Raw genomic sequence first — 24,293 nt, 5'->3', positions numbered from 1 at the left:
TAAAAACTCAGCCCTGACCAACACTCTGTTGCATTGCCGAGGATCAGGTAAAGCCATGCTCAGACTCCTGACACGTAGAAACTGAGATAATAAACGCATTGTTTTAAGCTGCTAAATCTGTGATAATATTGTTAAGCAGCAATAGATTAATAACAACATGCTAAAATTAATTGGCAAAGGTACAATAAGAAACAAGATGTTTACAGAGTCTCAGAGTATCTTTACCCCCAAAATACTTATTAATTACAAAGGGCAAAAATGGTATCTTTACAGTGAAGAAACTTGGTAGACATTGCATAAACCAAGTAATCACAGTTACCATCACCAATACTGTGGTACACTGAAATCATGGGCCTCCAGATATATTGTGGTAAAAATGTCCTTTCAATCCTGTGACATTCCTGCCAAAACTGCACAACTTAAATCTAATCATGATTAAACACCAGAAATAAAAATTGAGAAACAATCTGCAAAATAGCTGGCCTGCACTAAAAAAATGTCTAGTCATGAAAGATAAAGACTGAAGTACAATTCCAGATTAAAGAAGAGTAAAGATACATGAAAACTAAATGCAAATACAACATGTGATCCTGGATTAGGACATCAGTGGGAGAATAACCAAATTTGGATAAAGTCTGATTAAATAATAATATTTTGACAATGCAGATTTCCTGTTAACTATTTTACCCTGTAGTTACATAAAAGAATGTACTTGCCTTTAGAAAATATATTCTGAAGTTTGCTTGCTTGACTTATTAATCAATTAATTAATTTATTTATTTAGAGACAGGATCTTGCTCTGTCCCCCAGGCCGGAGTACAGTGGTGCAATCATAGCTCACTGCAGGCTTGAACTCCTGGGCTCAAATTTAATTCTCCTGCCTCTGCCTCCAGAGTAAGTGGGATTACAAGTGTGCGCCACCACACCTGGCTAATTATTTTATTTTATTATTTATAGAGATGGGCTCGCTTTGTTGCCCAGGCTGGTCTTGAACTCCTGCACTCAAGCAATCCTCCCACCTCAGCTCCCGAAGTGCTGAGCTTACAGGTGTGAACCACTGCATCCAGCCTACTCTGAAGTATTTAAAAGTGAATGGGGCATTGTGTCTACAATTTATTTTCAGACATCTCAGAAACACAAATTAGATAGATGTTAACATTTGGAGAATCTAGGTAAAGTTTATACAAAAATTCTTTGGACTACTTTTGCAACTTTTCTAAAAGTCTGCAATATATCATATAAATAAAATTAAAAGTTAAATAAATGCATATGATTTTTTAAAAAGTATATATATGAGAAAAGTCTATACAACAATATGGACCAATGAAAAGAAAGAAGTACTGATCAATGCTACAAACATGAACTAACCTTAAAATACCACATATTATATGATTCCAGTTATATGAACTTCCAGATATGGCCAAACTATAGAGACAGAAAGTAGACTACAGGCTGTCAGGAGGAATCAGCATTACCTGTATCCAGTATGAGAGATCTCACTGGGGTGACGAAAATATTCTAAAACTGGATTATGATGATAGTAGCACAACTCAGTAAATTTACTAAAAACCATTGAATTGTGCACTGAAAATGGGTGGAATTTCTGGCCTGGTGTGGTAACTCATGCCCAAAATCCTAACATTTTGGGAGGCTGAGGTGGGAGGATCACTTGAGCCCAGGAATTTTAGACCAGCCTGGGAAACATATGGAGAACCCGTCTCTACAAAAAATGTAAAAATTAAGAAATCAGGCCGGGCACGGTGACTCACACCTCTAATCCTAGCACATTGGGAGGCCTGGGTGGGCGGATCATCTGAGGTCGGGAGTTCAAGACCAGCCTGACCATGGAGAAACCCCATGGAGAAACTCCGTCTCTACTAAAAGTACAAAATTAGCCAGGCATGGAGGCGCATGCCTGTAATCCCAGCTACTCGGGAGGCTGAGGCAGGAGAACAGCTTGAACTTGGGAGGCAGAGGTTGCAATGAGTCAAGATCGTGGCATTGCACTCCAGCCTGGGCAATAAGATCAAGACTCCGTCTCAAAAAGAAAAAATTTAAAAAATAAATAGAAAATTAGCTAGGTGTGGTGGTGTGTGCCCATACTCCCAACTACTCCAGAAATGGAGGTGAGAGGATCGCTTGTGCCAGGAGTTCAAGGGTACAGTGAGCTATGATTGTACCACTGCACTACAGCCTGGGTGACAGAGCAAGACCCTTTCAGGAAAGAAAGAAAAAGGGAAAGGGAAAGGGAAAGGAAAGGAAGGAAAAAAAAAGAAAATGAGGTGGAGTTTGGAGTTTATGGCATGTAAACTATATCTCAATAAAGTTGTTTTAAAAAGAAATAGAGGGGCCAGGCGCGGTGGCTCACACCTGTAATCCTAGCACTTTCGGAGGCCAAGGCGAGCAGGTCACTTGAGGTCAGGGGTTGGAGACCAGCCTGACCAACATGGTGAAACCCTGTTGAAACGTGAGCCACTGCGCCCCGCCTGTTCCCATATTTTCTATGGACACGTATATATTCTCCCAGGGTCAAATGAAACAAAATGTATCCAGAAAACAAAGCACTTGATCACCTGACCAACCAAAGGAAAAGAAAACCATTCCAAAACAAGTACCATAAATATCCACTTATCAAATAAGAAGCAGCAAGAAAATGAAAACACTGGAACAACTTAAGTCTTTCTGCTTTATTTAGAGTGTTCATCTTCCTGCTGTTTCTGGACCTGCACTAAGATGGACGGACACTAATGAATGGATTCAATATGGCACAAACTGATCTACCATCTAAAGAGTACAATAATGCCACTGCCACTCCTAGAACATCTCCTGCTTATCATGCAATGAGTTGCAAGTAATTCAGGTTATCCGGCGAACCAAAGATTTGACGGACTGAATCTCACTGGCAAGAAGCCTATCAACATTAATACTAAAAACGGAGTTGGGGAGAATTCATCTTCCGCCTTCACACAGAAATTTTGAAAGCCCAAAAATGATTATAAAAGGTAAAAGAAACTTGTAGTTAACTCTTTACTCTGCAAGATTTTCTCTACATAAAAATACAACAATAAGTCCTCGGGCCCCTTTTCCTACACTTTCCTCTTCTCCCCGACTGGAGGGGCCGCTCTTTCTGCGCAGTGCATTCTGGGGACCGAGGTCGAGCCCGCCGCTACCGCCATCACCTGAGGGGAGCAAGAAGAGGGCGCGACTGGGAAGACGACGCAGTCATCACCTGAGAGAAGTCACTCCCTAGCAGCAGCCGACGCCAGAGGCCCGCCCACCTGTTCGCCTGTCCCCCTGCCCTGTTCACAATGCAGCCTGCTTCTGCAAAGTGGTACAAAGGGACTATGTCTTCATTGAATTTTGTGTTGAAGAGAGTAAGGATGTTAATCTAAATTTTGAAAAATCCAAACCTACATTGTTTTCTCAGAGGAAGTGATACTTTTAAGTATTTAAATGAAGTTGATCTTTTTCACAGTATTGATCCAAATGATTCCAAGCATAAAAAACGGACAGATCAATTGTGTGTTGTCTACGAAAAGGAGAATCTGGTCAGTCATGGCCAAGGTTAACAAAAGGAAGGGCAAAGCTCAATTGGCTTAGTGTGGACTTCAATAATTGGAAAGACTGGGAAGATAGTTCAGATTAAGACAGGTCTAATTTTGATCGTTTCTCTGAGATGATGAACAACATGGGTGGTGATGAGGCTGTAGATTCACCAGAAGTAGATGGAGCAGGTGATGATTCACAAGACAGTGATGATGAAAAAATGCCAGATCTGGAGTAAGGAATATTGTCATCACCTGGATTTTGAGAAAGAAAAATAACTTCTCCGCAAGATTTCACAATTGAGAGAATTCCTGAGTTGACAGCTCTAAAGGCAGATGCTGTATTTGCCTACTTTCACCCATTTTCCAACCTGTTTGTTTTTTTAAAAGGCTTCACTAAGGGTTGATATGTACCACTGTATGGGGCAATTTTAAGTCAGCTAAGACAATAAACCTTATGCATGAACATTTCCTAGACTTTAATGAAGCTGTTGAGTGAGGTCCTAGGCAATTGATGCAGCAGTTGTGATAAATAAAAACATCTCACCTAAGTCTCCTTTTCTTCATAACATAGACATTGACATGATAGGAAGCTCTCAGCTTAGGAAAAGAGAACTAAATTTTAGATTATAGAACATAGATTCAAAAGTGGCTGGAACAAATTGGCTGACACCTTACTGGTAACCTGCTATTCCTCTGGTGTTATACTTCGGGATTGTTCCAAGTTTATTTTTCAAAAAACTTACTTCACATTATTCATATAAGAGATTACTTGCCAGTGATCCACATGTATCTTAGCTAAAACTAGAGAATGCCCTAACTTAGATGGTTTTTGAAGCCTATATATTTGGTATTGTTTGACCCTTAAGTGTTTTTACATCTCTCAGCATGGAAGACGAAGAAAGTTGTACATTGTTGTTTGAGAGTCTGTACATTTAGACCAGATTTGTATTTGCACTGTCAGTATGGCAAAAGAGTGAAAAACGTTTAATACAGTATTGGATTTTTTATTTCTTTTTTTGATTAAGCTTATACCAGGGCTTACAACCTCAATTTATGTTCATGACAGTGGGGATTTTTTTTAATGTCCACATTCTTTCTAATAAACTGCTGGAAGACTTCTTGGCTGTCCTTTTAAGTGTCTGGCTTACTGTAATTTTTATGTATTTACCACTTCCTGAAATGGAGTTTTGATTTTTAATTGAGGAAAAATTTGAGATTATTCCTCTGTTTGAAAAAAGAGGCTTGCTGTAATGTCACAGGAAACCTTTTTAAAGTGGATCTGTAATAGAATAGTGTAGATGCACTTTGCAGCAATTGGAAAAGAAAGTGTTGTGATTTGATTGAAATAAAATTAAATGTGTTGCCCTCCTCTAAAATATATATATATATAATATAGCAATAATTAGTACTTATGATGCTGAAATTATTAATTTGAAACTATGATTATGTACTGAAACATTTATAATGCTGTTTTGAACCAAGGGTTTCAATGTAAAAGAAAAAAGATACAAATATAAAATCAAATAATATTAAAACTCCACAAAGTTAACTCAGGAAAAAAAATATGGAAAAGAAGCTGTCTTGGTTTCTCATTCATTTAATATTTACAAGGACCTATCATATAGCAACGCAGTGGTATGCGCAGGTGATATAAAAGAGGAAGTGGAAGTTTCCATAAGAAAGAAGTACTCATTCTTAAATTTTAATGTAAAAATAACTGAACTAGAGCTGAGCTGAGCCAAATGACACAGTCTCTTTGCTAGTGTGCACGTACATGTACACACACACACACTTGCCCCCAGAAAAATACAGCACATAGATAGAAGTTTAAAATGTATACTATCTAAAAACTGTTAGCCATATTTGCAATTTTGCTATCAATTCAAGAATCGAACAAAATCAGAAACTCAGGTTTAGAGCTTATATTTTTTAATGTGTCAGTCTCCACCCCCCTGGTTTACAAGTAAGAGCATATTCAACTGTAAATGTAGCAGCACTTGCAGCAAAATTATGATTCTTAATGTTTCCTAATTATGTACTTTTAAAAAAGAGATCTCTTCCCAAAATTAACTGATAACTTTTCCCATAACTAATGATGTCTAATTTCCCCACTGAAAATCACGACATTTTCACTATTCTTTCTTTCATTCTTAGTTTCTTTCTGGGGCTCAAAGACACATGTAAATGAAGTCCAGAATAAAGTTCAAGTATTCACGGCCCATCAACTTTCAAATTTAAAAGTCTCAGCTTTAACTTGCTTTGTCTTGTCTATAACCCTCCTCATTCTAAAGGCTCTTGCCAAAACTCTAAAACTTACTTGTTTTACCAATTCTGAATCATCACATTGTGAGCAGAAGCTAATAAAAATCACATTCTTATCTTTCGCTTTCTTAACCACCCATCACTGTCGATTTTAAATTTAACAAGGTAAAATGAACATTAACCTTCTTGAAAAAGTTAAAGGCATACCTCTGCTCATTCTCCTTACCTTAGACAAATGCTATTTCCTACTAATATAACATGACGGCTGTTTCTCCTACATTAGATTAAATTGTGCCCCATTCAAATAAATGCAAAATCCTACAACACTTTTATTGTGGTAAAATATACATAAAATTTACCATCTTACCTTTCTAAGTATACAGGTTCAGTAGTGTTAAGTACAGTCACCCTGTTGAGCAACCTTTTCATCTTACAAAACGGAAACTATACCCACTAAACAACAACCATCTTCCCCTGCCCACCAGCTCCTGGCAACCACCATTCTTTTTGTCTCCATGAATTTGACTACTCTAGGTATCTTATATAAGTGGAATCGTACAGTATTTGTTATTTTTTGTCTGGCTTATTTCACTTAGTACAATGTCTTCAAGATTCACTCATGCTGCAGCAGGTGTTGATTTCCTTTCTTTTTAAAGCTGAATATTCCATTGAATATATATGCTACATTTTGTTCATCCATCCATCCACCCATCAATGAATATTTGGGTTGTTTCTTCCCTTTGGCTACTGTGAATCATGCTGCTATGAACACTAGTGTTAAAACTATCTGTTAAGTCTCTGCTTTCAATTCTTTTGTGTATATAGGCGGAAGAGGAATTGCTGGGTAAAATAAAATCCTACAACTTTTGATCATTCTTTACTTAATCCTCAGTTTACACAACTTTCTGTTTTCAACACCTACTAAGAAGAATCAGATAAGATACAGGTTGACAAGGGAGCTCCATAGGTGACCTAGTCCATTTACCTACAGGTACTTGTACCCCCTCTAAAGTATCTAAACAGGTAATCATCCAATGTCTTATGTAATCATACAATGTGGTGAATGGGTACTACGTCCTCAAGCATTTCCAATTATTCACAAATTCCTTCTTAAGCTAAGCTAAATACTCTTCCTACAAGTCTATTTACAAATCTGCCTTTATGATGGAAATCAGTAGTATAATGCTGGGGAAATCTGGGGGGCTCTTTGTTTCCTCTGCAATGTTTGAATTTTGAAACTGATTTTGCAACAAATTATCTTTGAAAGTGTGTGTGGGGGGGGAAGTTTGACATTATTTCTTACCATTCCAATGACAGTCATTCAAGTATTTTAAGACTTCATGAAATCCTGAAATCTACTCCTTTCCAGATTATTTTTGGTCTCCTCACTGGCATTCCCTGTGCACCCAATCCAAAGAATCTTTAATACAATAAGCTTGTACCATCCATCCTCAAAATTCATCAGTGTCTGCCAATATTTGTTATCCCCATTTCAAACCTTTGACAAACAGGTTTAAGGGACATCATTAATCCAAGTTATCTGATAGTAGAGATAATCTCCCTTGCAATAACAAGTTACTGCCTAATTCCTACTTTCATCTCCAATCTCTTGTCCATTTTTTCCGTACTCCTTCCTATAAAATACAATTGTCAAAACTTGGTAAGGCCACAATGATTAATCATCTTCCCTATTCCTGGCTGAACTATACACAATCTATATTTATCCTTCAAAGCTCAATCCCTTGAACTTCAATAGGATTAAATAATACACTCACACTTTCAAGGTTAAAAATAAAAAAAGAAGAAGAAGTAGTAATCTAGACCAGAAGCTTAAATGCCCTCACTTCAAGTCGATTTTATTTATTCATTTATTTAGAGACAGGGTCTCGCTCTGTAACCCGGGCTGGCTCAATCACACTGTAGCCTTAAACTCCTAAACTCAAATGATCCTCCCACCTCAGCCTCTGGAGTAGCTGAACCACATGTCTGTACCACCACATGTGTGCACTCGGTAATTTAGAAATTACCGAATTAATAAATAGTCTTGGTAGATTTTAGATTTAAATTTAAATTTTTGTATTCCTATACACTTTCAGTAAAACATTTTTCCTTCTCTTGATCGTATTACCTACAATTCCACCAATGATTGATTCATTCAGATTAACAACTAATCTGCTTTTTAAAAAGAAATAATATAAATGTAGCTTTTAACTTTGATTTAAAAAGTAACATTTGACTCATCCATACTTTAATGAATTTGTTTCTTCATACTGTTTTCCTCCCCCAAACACACCATCAAACAAATGGGAATAAAAGCACTAAAGACATCAGGGAAAGGGTGGGTAGGAAAACTTTTAAACAAGCATTTTGGGGTAAGTAGATCTAGTTGGGGCCCCAAAATGAGAGGTTCTAGGTCAACAGAGCAGCAGATGGGCATAGAACAAATAAGGAGAGTGGTAGAGGAATCGCCTAGAGAGGGAGGTCACAGCAATAAAAGATTCCTTGGAAATTTTTTGTTGTTGTTTGCTTTACCTTACACTTAACATCTAACTATAAACCTTCACTCTATCATCCCATTGTTGTCTTCCACTAACATCTTCTAAAAAGCATGGCTTTGTCCATTAGCAGTAACAAGGTTCAATATTATAAATATTATTTAGATTAGATAACTACAAACTCTTGGTATAGAAGGGCTTAGAGAACAATCTAACTTTTTACCTAAAGAGAAATACAAAACAGTTCATTAAGATCCTTGTCCAGGCCAGCTGGGCGCGATGGCTCATGCCTGAAATCCCAGCACTTTGGGAGGCTGAGGCAGGCAAATCACCTGAGTCGGGAATTCAAGACCAGCCTGACCAACATGGAGAAACCCTGTCTCCACTAAAAATACAAAAAATTAGCCAGGCATGGTGGCGCATGCCTGTAATCCCAGTTACTCGGGAGGCTGAGGCAAGAGAATCATTTGAACCCTCTGGAGGTTGTGGTGAGCTGAGATCGCACCATTGCACTCCAGCCTGGGCAACAAAGAGCGAAACTCTGTCTCAAAAAAAAAAAAAAAAAAAATCCTTGTCCAGGCCGGGCACAGCAGCTGACGCCTGTAATCCCAGCACTTTGGGAGGCAAAGGTGGGGAGATCACAAGGTCAGGAGTTCAAGACCAGCCTGGCTAACATAGGTGAAACCCCATCTCTACCAAAAATACAAAAAATTAGCCGGGAGTGGTGGCGGGCACCTGTAATCCCAGCGACTGGGGAGGCTGAGGCAGGAGAATTGCTTGAACCCTGGAGGCGGAGGTTCCAGTGAGCTGAGATCGCGCCATTGCACTCCAGCCCGGGCGAAAGTGTTAGACTGTGTCTCAAAAAAAAAAAAAGAAAAAGAAAAAGAAAAAAAATCCTTGTCCGATCTCCTGAGTCCTACTCAAAAGTGAGGCAGAAATAGTACTTATATTTTAGACTCACAGATGGGGATTCAAGTTCTATCACTAATTGGATATGTAATTTTTCACTGATTTGACGTGTTTATCTATGAGATAATGATTTCACAAGGCTTATTTAAGATTAAATAGACCATGTGAATGGACTCCCATCTTAGTCAAGGCCATTTCACTACAGCATCAGGCTTTTCAATCTTATGAGGAATAGGTAATAAAAAGTAGGCCAGATGTGGCAGTGTACACCTGTAGTACCACCTACTACAGAAGCTACGGTGGGAGAATCACCTAAGCCCAGAAGGTCGAGGCTGCAGTGAGCTATGATCACACCACTGCACTCCCGCCTGAGACAAACGGAGAGACAGAGACAGAAACACAGAAAGGGAGACACATACACACACCCCCCCCCATACACACACACACACACAGAGAGAGAGAGAGAGAGAGAGAGAGAGAGAGAGGAGGGTATATTATCTGAGGTAAAAGGAGTATTAGTGAGGAAAACAAAATACTTATGAATGAATATAAACTAAGGGCATGGTTCCAAAAGAACTCAGCTGGAGAGAGAGAATAAAAATCAACAGATTCAATTAAGTAAACCAAAAGACAGAAATTTTGCAATTTTATACCTTTGTCCTACTTGGTATTCTTGTTGATTTAGCAAGTAGAGCTTGGATATCTAAACAGCTAACACTACTTATTACAATTATTTTCTGCTTTGAACCAGAGCTATCAGTCCAGATGTAGCCATTTATATTGAGATTCAAGAGTTTTGAAGTAGTTGGTTGACCCATTAATTTGACCAATTCCTGGCATTTCCCAACTAAGAGAAGTAACTTAGTTATGGTAGATCTTAGGAGATTATTAAACGACTTACGTTGCAAGTTTACGTTCCCTCAAGTCTCAAAAATAAAGACTAGAATAGGGGAGGCCAAATGGCACCAGCAAGTGGGAGAAGATCACAAAAAACAGTCCAGCCCAGGAAGCCTCTTTGTCCTTCTGGGCCTGAGACTACAACACCTCCCCCTCTCACAAGATGTTGAGCAGTCAAGTAGCTCAAGCAAACGGGAACCTGCCAGGAAGCCTGTCTGTCCCCACAGGCTGAAGACTCCCTTTTGTCCACATCTACAGGCATCAGGCAGCCCAGCCTGTGAAAATTTCCACCCCCTCAGACAGAAGCAACAGAGATCAATAAGAAGCAGCAGAAGTCAATGGGAGCCTCTGTGGCACCAAAGAAAACAAGCAGACCCAAATACCATTGTGAAGGATCTGAAAACTAAACTTGTTATTGGAACCACAATCCACTAAAACAGTACAGGACCTGCATGGTAAACGTAAGTAAACACAGTGAATGCCAGCTTAAATAAGACTGGACATCCCCTAACATGATAGCCAAAATATCCAGGGTTCAATGGAAAATCACTATCTAAATCAAAGAAGACAATTAAAGGACGCCAACACTGAGACAGATGTTAAAATTGTAAGAAAAATTTTGGAGTAGGCCGAATGCAGTGGCTCACGCCTGTAATCCCAGCACTTTGGGAGGCCAAGGCGGGTGTATCACCTGAGGTCAGGGGTTCAAGGCCAGCCTGACCAGTATGGTGAAACCCCGTCTCTACTAAAAGTACAAAAATTAGCTGGGCATGGTGGCGCATGCCTGTAGTTTCAGATACTTGGGAGGCTGAGGCAGGATAATTGCTTGAACCAGAAGGTGGAAGATGCAGTGAGTTGAGATCGCGTCACTGCTCTCCAGCCTGGGCGACGGAGCAAGACTCTGCCTCCAAAAAAAGTAATAAATAAACAAATAAAAATTGGAATAGCTCTCATAAAAATGCTTCAAGAACTACTTAAAATTCTCCTGAAACAAACATATAGAAAATATCAGCAAAGACAGAACTTATAAAAAGAAATCAAATAGAAATTATAAAAACAAAAAATACATTAAGAAATTTAAAAACTCATCAGTAAGAGAGTGGAGATGACAGAGGATAGAATCAGTGAGCTTAATAACAGGTCAATACAATTTACTCAATGTGAACAGACAGAAAAAATAACACCAAAAAAAAATCAACAGAATCTCAAGGCACTGTGGGATAATAACAGAAGATTCAACATTCATATCATCAGCATTCCAGAAAGAAAAGAGAAAAAGAGTAGGGTGGAAAGAGTATTCAAAGAACTGACCAGGCACAGTAGCTCACGTTTGTAATCCCAGCACTTTGGAAGGCCAAGGTGGGTGAATCACTTGAGGTCAGGAGTTTGAGACCAGCCTGGCCAATGTAGTGAAACCCTGTCCCTACTAAATTAGCTGGCTTGGCGGCGCACACCTGTAATCCCAGCTACTCGGGAGGCTGAGGCAGGAGAATTGCCGGATCCTGGGAGGCAGAGGTTGCAGTGAGCAGAGATCACACCACCGCACTCCAGCCTGGGTGACAGAGTGAGACTCTGTCTCCAAAAAAAAAAGAAAAAAAAGAGTATTCAAAGAATTAACAGCTGAAAACTTCTCTTATTTGGTTAAAGAAATAAACACAGGACAGGCACAATGACATAGGCCTGTAATCCCAGCACTTTGGGAGGGCAAGGCAGGCAAACTGCTTGAGCTTAGGCATTGCACTGGGCAACATGGTGAAACCTTGCCTCTACGAAAAATGCAAAAATCAGACAGGCATGGTGGTGCACACCTGTAGCCCCAGCTACTCAGGAGGCTAAGGTGGGAGGACTGCTTGAGCCCAGGAGGCTAGGGCTGCAGTGAGCTGAGATCACACCACTGCACTCCAGCCTGGGCAACAGAATGAGACCCTGTCTCAAAAAACAAAAAACCTGAAGATGTAACAGGATTTAAAAAGAAACAGAAAAAGTAATAAAGAAAAATGAAGAAATAAACGAACAGATTCAAGAAACTCAGTGAATCTAAATAGGATAAATCTAAGTAAGTCCACCAAGATACATCATAATTAAACTCCTGAAAACTAAATCCAAAGAAAAAGTCCTGAAAGCAATCAGAGAGAAACAATACATTACTATAGGGAAACACCAATTCAAATGACAATAGATTTGTCACCTAAAACCACATAGGCCAGAAGGAAATGGCATGACATTTCACTAGTGCTGAATGAAAAGAACCGTCAATTGTGAATTCTATATCTGATGAACCAACTTCAGACTAAGTAAAATTAAAAGAAGTAGTTGACTAAGAGGAGTAGAACTATTCTTAAAGAATGACTAAAGGAAGTCATTCAATGGAATGGAAATGATAAAAGAAGCAATCCTGTAGCACCAGGAAGAAAAAACAGAAAGAGCAGGAATAGGTATATACCACAGACTATGCTTCTCATAAATTTTATAAATCACATTTGATGACTGGAACACAAATTTTAATAACATCTCATACTCAAGAATCTAAATGGAAGTACGGTTTCCACACTTCACTTACAGTGGTAAAATGGTATCAGCAGACTGTGATAAATCACATGTATATATTGTAATACCCAGTTGAAACAGTTTAGAAAACTATGTAAAGATAAAGAAATACAATACTATAAATATAAATCAAGACAGAATCCTAAAATATGATCCATGAGGAAGTCAAGAAAAGAGAAACAGAGGAATGAGAAATAGAGGAAACAAACAGAAAACAAAACAAAACAAAATGGCAGACAAACTCACCTATCAATAATTACGTTAAATATAAATGGTGTAAACACACAAATTAAAAGGCAAGGATTGGCAACATGGACCAAAAAAAAAAAAAAAAAATCTAAAGCAGTTTACAAGAAATTCATTTAGTTTCAAGGTGTCTTTAAAATTAAACATGCACTTACCACACAACCCAGCAACAGCACTTTCTGTACATTTAACCCAGAGAATGGAAAATGTATGCTCATATAAAAACATTTACACAGATGTTCATAGAAGTTTTATTTTTAATAGCCAAAGCCTGGAAACAATTCAGATATGCAATGGATAGTTAGAAACTGTCATACATCCATGTCAAAGAATACTACTCGGCAATAAAAAAGAATGAACTATGAACACAGTAACTTGGAGGACTCCCCAGAGACATACAATGAATGGGGGTTGCAGGGGAGCCAATCCCAGATGGTTACACACTCTATGATTCCATTAAACACTTGAAATGACAAAATTATAGAAATGTAGGACAAACTAGAATAAGGGGGGCAAGAGGAGGTACTAGGGAAGTACATGTGGTTTTAAAAGAGGAACACAAGGGATATTCGTTGAAAGCATTCTGTATCTTGATTGTGGTGGTAGGTACATGAATCTATACACATAATAAAACCACATAGCACCCCATACACATACACACACCTGGGTACCAATAAAACCAGGTGGATTATATCAGACACAGTATTCTGGCTGTGACACTGCACTATGGTTTTGCACAATGTTACCATTAGGAGAATCTGCATAAAAGGTTACTTCCTACAACTGCTTATGGCTTACATTTTTCTGTTGTACTTTAATTTTCTATAGGGAGCAATGGACAGCTGTTGTTTCTTCCTGGCCAATATCCATTCCCTCTTCTTCTGTAAAGAATGCTCAACTTTGGCTGGGCATGATAGCTCACATCTGTAATCCCAGCACTTTGGAAGGTTGAGGTGGGCAGATCACTTGAGGCCAGGAGTTTGAGACTGGCCTGACCAACATAGTGAAACCCCATCTCTACTACAAATACAAAAAAGTAGCTGGGCGTGGTGGTGTGCGCCTGTAATCTCAGTTACTCGGGTGGCTGAGACAGGAAAATTGCTTGAACTCAGGTGGCAGAGGTTGCAGTGAGCCGAGATTGTACCACCGCACTCCAGCCTGGGCAACAGAGCAAGACTCTGTCTCCAAAAAAAAAAAAAAAAAAAATGCTTAATTTTGCTTTGGGGAACTATGCTCTACCCTACTGGAAACAGTCTCGGTAAGACTGTCCATTAAGATATCTCGCCATCCCTGGGCACTAGGCCAATCAAGTTCACTCCTCCTTGAAGTTTAACCTTGAGCAGAGTAGACAATGACTAATTTAGCCCAACTGGAGTGTCTTGATGAGACTATGCATTAGAAGAAGTTGCCTTCCTTCTCCTAATTTCAGAGCCTGTTTCTTGCTTTTGAGTCTGAGTCTTGCCTCTGCCCCCATATTCTTCAAATAAATCTCATTTTGCTTAAGTTATTCACATTTGGTTCCTATCATTTGCACTTAAAGAACCCAATCAATGACCAAGCGCGATGGCTCACGCTTGTTATCCCAGCACTTTGGGAGGCCGAGGAGGGCAGATCACTTGAGGTCAGGAGGTCAAGACCAGCCTGGCCAACATGGTAAAACCCCGTCTCTACTAAAAATACAAAAATAAGCCGGGGGTGGTGGCAGGTGCCTGTAATTCCAGCTACAAGGGAGGCTGAGGCAGAAGAATCACTTGAACCTGCAAGGCAGAGGTTGCAGTGAGCCGAGACCATGCCGCTCCACTCCAGCTTGGGTGACAGAATGAGACTCTGCCTCCAGATAAATAAATAAATAAGAACCAATCAAATATATGCTCCCTTCAAACAAACATAACACAAAACAAAATTTACCTAGTGTTTTTATTTTTTAATTACAATTTTAACTTTGTAAAACCTTAATTAAGCTTTCATCCACAAACTCTTGCTTACAATAAATAGGTTCTTACAAATGAACTTAATGGACTACAAATATAACTAGAGTTAAAAAGATGAATTAAGCTCTAATTATAATCCAAGCATGCCATGTCCAAGTAACATGAAAATACATGGACATGACTGTTGCCCTCAGGTCTCACAGGCATGTAACACAGTAACTGCTATAGTGGAGGTGAATCTAAAAGGCCATGCCCACACACAAAAAGCCAATTCAGTAAAGGATCCAGACTAAGATTTTTAACCCATTCTGCCCTGTTTTTAAGTATCATGCCCCTAAAGGATTTACCAATTTTTTTTAGACGGAGTCTTGCTGTGTTGCCCAGGCTGGAGTGCAGTGGCATGATCTTGGCTCACTGCAACCTCTACCTCACAGGTTCAAGCAATTCTCCTGTCTCAGCCTCCCGAGTAGCTGGGATTACAGGTGCCCACCACCACACCCGGCTAATTTTTGTATTTTTAGTAGAGATGGGGTTTCACCATACTGGTCAGGCTAGTCTCAAACTCCTGACCTCAAGTGATCCACCCACCTCAGCCTCCCAAAGTGCTGGGATTACAGGCGTGAGCCACCGAGGCCAGCCGATTTACCAATATTTTATCTAAATTAAGAACATAAACATAAATTTTCAATCTTACAGCCATAAAGCAAATGTTAATATACATGTTTCCAGTCTACTAAATATTTTCATTATTAATCTGCCGAATACTTGGCATCCCAACGCTTTTATAAGTCAAATGTTGATTTTAATTAACCTTAATGTAGATCGGATTTCTAAACTTATGATCAAACAATAAATACAAACTGCAAGAACCAAAAAAAGCACACTTACCAAACATTAACATAATAATATCAATATTACTTAGTTTCTGGACTAATTATTTAATTTTATAAAGTAAAACTCAAGCATTCAAAGGTAAGTTAAATTTATAAGAGTGTGCTTTATAATTGCATAATACTTCTTTAGAATAAAGTAACACTTCTTACCTTCTGGAGTTGGAATGCAGCGCAGGAAAAGGAAAGAAGAAAAAAAAAAGCTTTTAATTTTTCTTACAAAGCAACAATAAAACCAAAAATTAAACTGTCCCTTCCCTTCCCAGCAATATCCACAATTCCCCAAATTAGCAACCCCCTCATTAACTTCTTCATTAAAATTTACAAGTTAGCCAAAAATATTATCAAAATATGTCTAAAGATATACAAATTTAGCTAAACAGTCTAAACTACTTCAGAAAACAGTTGCAGTAATTTGATTGTGTAACAGAGTAAAACTTAGGGCAGTTTCGAGTTAAATGTGGATACAATGAATACTACCTATTCTTTAATATTCTTCCCATGCATTTCAATTTCAAGGAGCCATCATAAAGTCATCAGCTTAAAGTTTACTAGCTTCCCTGTGATCCATAATGGAGCTCTTACGGATCTGAATTACAATGGATAAGAATACTCTTTTCTGTCAATACCCAAACATTTTGTTGTCATTTTTTTCATTACTAATCCTTCTTGACATCCCTACCAGGTTTGTGGGCTTGAAAGCAGATTGCAACTAACAGATAGGGAAGATGGCTGGGCACAGTAGCTCATGCCAAGGCCAAAGCAGGAGGATTGCTTGAGCCCAAGAGTTCAAGATGAGCCTGAGCAACATAGTGAGTCCTCATCTCTACAAAAACTATTTTTTAAATGTTTAAAAAGAAGAAGAGGAGGAAGATGCTGGCTTAACCACAAAGGTATCATCCAACCTTAGATATATCATCAATACAATAAATAATGTTCTTCATTCTAAAACTAAGCTATTTCTAATGAAATCACTTCAAGGCAATTCAGCTTAGCAAATAATCAGATGATCTACTCTGCAGGGGTAAGGATTTCTGCTGAAAAGTAGTAGAGAATATTGACTTTATTTCCCTTGCTATATACTTTTGCATGGGAGAGATACGGGAAAACATAGGTGCTCTGATTGGTTTTTAGTATAATGTAAGCTAAAACATATAACCTTCAATACAGTATGAAAGAGATTATTTTCTTCATAAACAAATTGGTACTAATCAGATGTTATTAGGACTCCCCCAGACAAAGAGGTAAAATCTCAATCTCTAAAATGTTTATTGAGCATAATCTTTGCTGGGTGGTTCCCAGAGTTCTTTACAATCTAGGCAGTTGGCCACACCCATTCATTAGCTATGTAACTTACTCAGCTATATTAATGTTACAGTGTGAAAGATTCAAATTCGCCAAAATTACTAATTATATATCACGAACCCTTGGGATCACTCATGAATGGTCTAATTCAGAAAATGCCCAATTTGTGGACGATAAATTCATGAACAAATAATCTTCCTATTTCCCCTCTTCTATTCATGAATGGAAAGACAAGAAAAACTAGTCAGAGAATAGGGTCTCAAGAACTGAATACTTTACTATTTTTCTCTTCTTTCCTAAAAACTCTATTTCTCTATTAGCTGATGTAAGAGTCAAGATAATACAGTTAATAAGATGAGCAAAGCAGGTTAAGGAAACTCCAAAGGGGGGGGTGGGAAGCACTAAAGGCAATAGCTACTTCAGGAGGAAGGCATTAAGTCCGACACTTAATGCTATAAAAGCACATCTGTAAACACTAATGGCAGCCACAGCTGATGGAGGGGGAAAACCTACTGCATATCTAGCCTAAGCGTAGAAGTAGTAATGAGTAATAACAGTAAAGAATTAACAGGCATGGTTTCAAAGAATATTCAGGGTGTGTATTCTGTCAACAGTGTGTAGGCTTACTGTGTAGATTTAATTGTTCTATTTTTTGTAAGCCAGAATACTCAAATTGCACACAACCAGTCTCAAGTTCTTATCTGTTTGATATATACTGACATATTTATGCAATAAAATTACTGCAATTTATTTCAGAACAACCCAGGGTATAAATACTATTTACAGTTTATGATGGAGGACGTATACTTTTGTTTTTAGAATTTTCCAAAAGTAAAAATTTATGTTTCAAAAAAGTGTCTTCAGGCCAGGTACTGTGGCTCACATCTGTAATCCCAGCAGTTTGGGAGGCCAAGGTGGGAGGACCCCTTAAGCCCAGGAGTTTGAGACTAGCCTGGGCAACATAGAGACCTTGTCTCTATAAAAAAATTTAAAAATTAGCCAGGCATGGTGGTGTGTGCCCGCGGTCCCAGCTACTCGGAAGCCTGAGATGGGAGAATCACTTGAGGCTGGGAGGTTGAGGCTGTAGTGAGCCATGATTAAAAAACAAAACAAAACAAAACCAAGAGGCGGCCAGGTGCAGTGGCTCACGCCTGTAAACCCAGCACTTTGGGAGGCCGAAGCAGGGGGACCACTTGAGTCCAGGAGTTCAAGACCAGCCTGGGCAACGCGGCAAAACCCCGTCTCTACAAAAAAAAAAAAATTAGCCAAGCGTGGTGGCGCACGCCTGTGGTCCCAACTATGTAGGAAGTCAAGGCTGCGGTGAGCCATGATCGTGCTACTGCACTCCAGTCTGGGTGACAGTGAGACTGTCTCAAAAAGAAAGAAAGAAAACGAAAGAAGTTACATTCACTCATGTGTTTAGCTGTACCTGTATATTTTTACATATTACATAAATATGTAGTAGCTAATATTTATTCCCCAAAAGGTGGGACAGGTTCCCCAGCAGGCAGCTTTTCAGCAAAGCTCTTCTAGTACCTAGTAGGCAGTTTCCTGCGGCCACCTCAGGCTACAGCACCAATGAACTTTGTCATCCGCTGAACTAGAGCCCTGCTTTCTCTTTACCTTTGAATAGTTAATCCCTGGTTAATCTATTAATAACTTCCAGTTAATAACTTTCCTGTTCAAATTATTGTGTACTTTCTGGTCTTCTGATCAGACCCTAAGAACTATAGAACTGTATAGCTCAGAGACTTACACAGAACATTTAAATAAACTCTTATCAATGCCCAAAATCCCAGAAACAGTTCCATGAAGCCGTGTGGGAGTAGCCATGTGAGTATATTTGGGAGGCTGGAGTTGGAATCACCTCTGACACTTCCTGAAAAATGGCATAGTTTGTAATGACAAGAAGAAATATAGGCTCAAGTCAGGAGAAACTTAAAAACAAACTGGAGCACCAGGTGCTCTTTGTTTCTCTGCAAACTGTAAAATCAGCACCATCAGACAAAAAGGAAAGCGCTTTTTTAAAAAGGCTATTTTATATACTGATGGCTAATGACAACCATTTTACTTTCATTCAAGGTAAAATAAAATTCTGAATTCTTTCCTTTAGTAACTGAAGTATATCGTCAAAATGTACACAAAAATGGACACAACTCTCTGAATCTTTGGTTTTATTTCTAGTGTCTCAGGAAGGAAACAAAATACCTAACCATTCCTTCAATATTTAGATTCATACAAACGCACAGTATAATCCAGAATCAACACGAGCTATAATAATGAGAATAGGGGCTCTTTAAACAAACAGACCCAGTAAACAAAATCTCTACCCAATGAATAATACAGATTTTTAAAAAGCAAACTGTCCACAGAAAAACAAATGAGTAAAAGCTTACAAAATTGTTTTAAAGGTTCTAACAGTACTTCAAATTTGGAACAAGCAATTCTGTGTTGAAGAGCTCAACCCTAGGAAACAATTGCCACATTATCATTGGTATTTATGTAACAAACAAATTAGGTTATATTTTAGCCACAGAAAATTGAACAAGGAGTTTAGACATCTCAACAAAATTCTTTTTACTATTTTTGATTTTATGAAATAACTGTTTTTTGGTAAACAGTATGGGAATTAGCTTTTCTCTATTTACAAATGATCAGATATCACAGCTACAGCATTTATCTATATTATCAATAACTTTTCATGTCTTCTTGTTTTAACTGTTACAAAAAGAACTAAGCTAATTTAAAGAACTCCACAATGCCTTTGCTATCAACTCTGACTATTAAGCATAACAGAAACAGTTCTTGACCTCTCCTGGCCTAAGTCATGTCCTCCCATTTCACCTGAAACATTAAAACTTTTTCTTCCCTATTACTCCTATGGGAAATTCTATCTTTTTTTTCTTTTTTTTTAAGAGGTAGGGTCTTGTTTTGTTGCCCAGGGTTGGAGTGCAGTGGCCCAACCATGGTTCACTGCAGCCTTGACCTCCTGGGCTCAAGTGATCCTCCTGCCTCAGCCTCCCAGCATATTTGGGAGGCTAAAGTTTGAATCACGTCTGACACTTCCTGAAGTGATTATTATTAATATACGAGATACTAATAATACCTCATATATTCATAGGACATATATTCATGGGACTATAGGCCTGCACTGTCATGTTTTCTTTTTTTTTTTTTAATAACGACAAGGTCTCGCTATCTTGTTCAGGCTGGTCTCAAACCCCAGGCCTCAAGTGATCCTCCCGTCTCAGCTTCCCAAAGTGTTGCAGCTACAGGCATGAGCCACCATGCCCAGCCTAAACTATCTTTAAAATTAGTGCTTTAATGCATAAAAACAACATAATAGAATATAAAAAGTCACAGATCATGGTGAGGGGAAAAATTTAAGGACCTTTCTCTTCCTATATTTTCTAAAATGCTGCCATGCTTTATAGTTATAAACAGGCATTTAATTTAAACATTGTACTGCTTTTGTTAAAAAAAAAAAAAAAAAAAAGGAATTCATGTTTCTAATTAATTTCCAGAATTCCATACTTTGGATAAATGATTTCCAATCTTACTTACCACCCAACTTCTTAAAGGGGCTAGAACTTGAATCTTTCGCAGCTAGGAGCCAACCACTTCGTTTGTATTTTTTTTTTTTTGAGATGGAGTTTCACTCTTGTTGCCCAGGCTGGAGTGCAATGGCACAGTCTCAGCTCACTGCAACCTCCGCCTCCCGGGTTCAAGCAGTTCTCCTGTCTCAGCCTCCCGAGTAGCTGGGATTACAAGCATGCGCCACCACACTGAGCTAATTTTGTATTTTTAGTGGAGATGGGGTTTCTCCTTGTTGGTCAGGCTGCTCTTGAACTCCCAACCTCAGGTGATCTGCCCATTTCGGCCTCCCAAAGTGCTGGGATTACAGGCATGAGCCACTGCGCCTGGCCCACTTCTTTTCAAATATCTTATTGGTTGGTTGCGGTAAAACCCACAGAACATAAAAGTTACCATTTTAACCATTTTTACTCAGTGGCATTAAGTACATTCACAATGCTGTGCAACTGTTACCATCATCCATCTTCAGAACGTTTTCAACATCTCTAACAGAAATTCTGTACTCATTTAATAGTAACTCACTATTCCCCACTACTCCAGTCTGTGGTAACCTCTATTCTACTTTGTCTCTATGAACTTACCTATTTTAGGTATCTCATGTAACTGGAGTCATACATTTGTCTTTTTGGGTCTGGTTTACTTCACTTAGCGTAATGTTTTCAAGGTTCATCCATACTGTAGCATGTACCAGAATTTTATATCTTCTTAAGACTAAATAATACTCCATTGTATGCATATACCTTATTTTGTTTATTCATTAATCTGTTCATATTTGTTTTTAATAAAAAAATAAAATTTAATAAATTTTAAAACCAAACAAAAATGGTATTGAATAATCTAGGCAAAATTCTTCAAAACGTGGGAGCCAAAGGAAAAATATAAAGGAAGAAGAGCTCAAAGTCATGTACTGAGGTCCAAGGAATGAAAATAAAACAGTAAGTAGTCACACACTTTTGAGAAGCATAATGCGTGTTTCATTCTGTAATCTTTCTAAAAAACTTTTAAGAGTATAAGACAGGCCGGGCGCGGTGGCTCAAGCCTGTAATCCCAGCACTTTGGGAGGCCGAGATGGGCGGATCACGAGGTCAGGAGATCGAGACCATCCTGGCTAACATAGTGAAACCCCGTCTCTACTAAAAAATACAAAAAAAAATAGCCGGGCGAGGTGGTGGGTGCCTGTAGTCCCAGCTACTCGGGAGGCTGAGGCAGGAGAATGGCATAAACCCAGGAGGCGGAGCTTGCAGTGAGCTGAGATCCGGCCACTGCACTCCAGCCTGGGTGACAGAGCGAGACTCCGTCTCAAAAAAAAAAAAAAAAAGAGTATAAGACTACCGGCCGGGCATGGTAACTCACGCCTGTAATCCCAGCACTTTGGGAGGCCAAGGCAGGAGGATCACCTGTGTCCAAGAGTTCGAGACGGGCCTGGGCAACATGGCGAAACCCTTGCCTCTATAAAAAATACAAAAATTAGCTGGGCATGGTGGCACATGCACCTCTCGTCCCAGCTACTCAGGAGGCTAAGGTTGTGGGACTTCTTGATCCCAAAAGGACGAGGCTGCAGTGAGATGAGATTGCACCACTGCACTCAGGTCTGGGTAACAGAGCGAGACCCTGTCTCAGAAAAAAAGACTACCATTTGACACATCACTGCAGCAAGAGAATAATCTATAACTATATATGAACATGATCTTCCAACCAGTAATACCTCATATAATCATTAACAAGTAGGTTTTAAATACTTGTTATGCACCATATGCTGAGGGGTGGGGAAAGATAATGTCACTGCCTCTGGAGCTACCTTAAAAATGTAAGGTACAGAGAAATTGTATGATTTTTTTATAACCACAAACATATAATTTCAAACCTTAATGCTATGAAGAACACAGAACATGACAGGCACGGTGGTTCATGCCTATAATCCTTCCACTTTGGAAGGCCGAGGAAGGCAGATCATTTGAGTTCAGGAGTTCGAGACCGGCCTGGTCAACATGGTGAAACCCTGTCTCTACTAAAAATATAAAATTAGCCAGGCATGGTGGCACGGGCCTGTAGTCCCAGTTACTCGGGAGGCTGAGGGAGGAGAATCACTTGAACCTGGGAGAAAGAGGTTGCAATGAGCTGAGATCACACCACTGCACTCCAGCCTGGGAAACAAGAATGAAACTGTCTCAAAAAAAAAAAAGAAAAGAAAAGAAAAAAAGAAAAGAAAGGAACACAGAACACTACAACCAACTCAAATAGGAAGATATGATCAAGACCAGAAAGTCAGCCAAAATTATCTCTGAAAAAGAGGTATACAAATGGAGACCTAAAAGACTTAACTGTCCAATAGCTGAGTGAAAGCACATTCCCTGCTAAGGGTGGTCAGCATGTACTGCTTTGTTGTCCTGTAACTGCATTACCACAACATAGTTTAACCAGGAAAAGCTACTTTCAACTGTCACTATGTGAACCAGAAGCTATCCGATGATTCACATACTTTACTACCTTTTTAAAAAAACTCTTCCATTTTTTCCTGCTGTTTTTTTGTTTGTTTTTACTAATCTTTACTATTCCTGCTTGCTCCCTGGAAACGATCATGGTAAGTTTAAAGTCCCAGAGCCTTACTATGTTAGAGCTGGATGATACTGACATTAAGACCTCCTGGCCTCAAGTGATCTGCCTGCCTCAGCCTCCCAAAGTGCTGGGATTACAGGCATGAGCCACTGCACCCGCCCACAAAAGATACTTTTAAAAGTTAATTCTTCAAATGTGTATATATATACACACACACACACAAGACTGTATATATATGTATATATGTGTATGTGCATATATGTGTATATATGTGCATTAATGTGTGTGTGTGTATATATATATATACACACAAGACTCGACACAGCGAGACTCTGTCTCAAAAAAAAAAAAAAAAAAAAGAGACAGGGTTTTACCATGTTGGCCAGGCTGGTCTCAAACTCCCAACCTCAGGTGATGCGCCCATCTCAGCCTCCCAAAGTGCTGGGATTACAGGCATGAGCCACTGCACCCGGCCTTCAAATGCATTTTTAATTAATTTTAATTAAAATGTTTAATTTTAAAATGTTTACACTCAATTTTTGAGGGATGTGTTATATAAAGTATATAAATATATAGATAGATAGATTTTTTTTTTTTTTTGAGACAGAGACTCGCTCTGTTGCCCAGGCTGGAGTGCACTGGTGCAATCTCAGCTCACTGCAACCTCCACCTCCTGGGTTCCAGCTATTCTCCTGCATCAGCCATCCAAGTAACCGGGATTACACACACGTGTCACCATGCCTGGCTAATTTTTTTTTTAATAGAGATGGGGTTTTGGCTGGGCACGGTGGCTCACCCCTGTAATCCCAGCACTTTGGGAGGCCAAGGCAGGCAGATCACGAGGTCAGGAGATTGAGACCATCCTGGCTAACTCGGTGAAACCACGTCTCTAATAAAAATACAAAAAACATTAGCCAGACGTGGTGGCGGGTGCCTGTAGTCCCAGCTACTCGAGAGGCTGAGGCAGGAGAATGGCGTGAACATGGGAGGTGGAGCCTGCAGTGAGCCAAGATCGCACCACTGCACTCCAGCCTGGGTGACAGAGTGAGGCTCCATCTCAAAAAAAAAAAAAAAAATAGAGACGGGGTTTTACCATGTTGGCCAGGCTGGTCT

General features: G+C 39.1%; 1 protein-coding gene and 1 pseudogene across 2 annotated transcripts in view; one reads left to right on the top strand and one right to left on the bottom strand.

The window, feature by feature from the left end:
• Positions 1-24,293, bottom strand: part of ASXL2 (ASXL transcriptional regulator 2) — a 158,023-nt gene that overhangs the window by 89,942 nt on the left and 43,788 nt on the right. The gene's annotated exons all lie outside the window — the stretch shown is intronic.
• LOC126933672 (prostaglandin E synthase 3-like) lies at positions 3,309-3,975 on the top strand (annotated as a pseudogene).

The sequence above is a fragment of the Macaca thibetana genome, chromosome 13, assembly GCF_024542745.1.
Source record: "Macaca thibetana thibetana isolate TM-01 chromosome 13, ASM2454274v1, whole genome shotgun sequence".
NCBI classification, from domain to species: Eukaryota; Metazoa; Chordata; class Mammalia; order Primates; family Cercopithecidae; genus Macaca; species Macaca thibetana.
The sequence above is the reverse complement of the archived record's forward strand: the minus strand, read 5'-3'. Positions and strand labels throughout refer to the sequence as shown.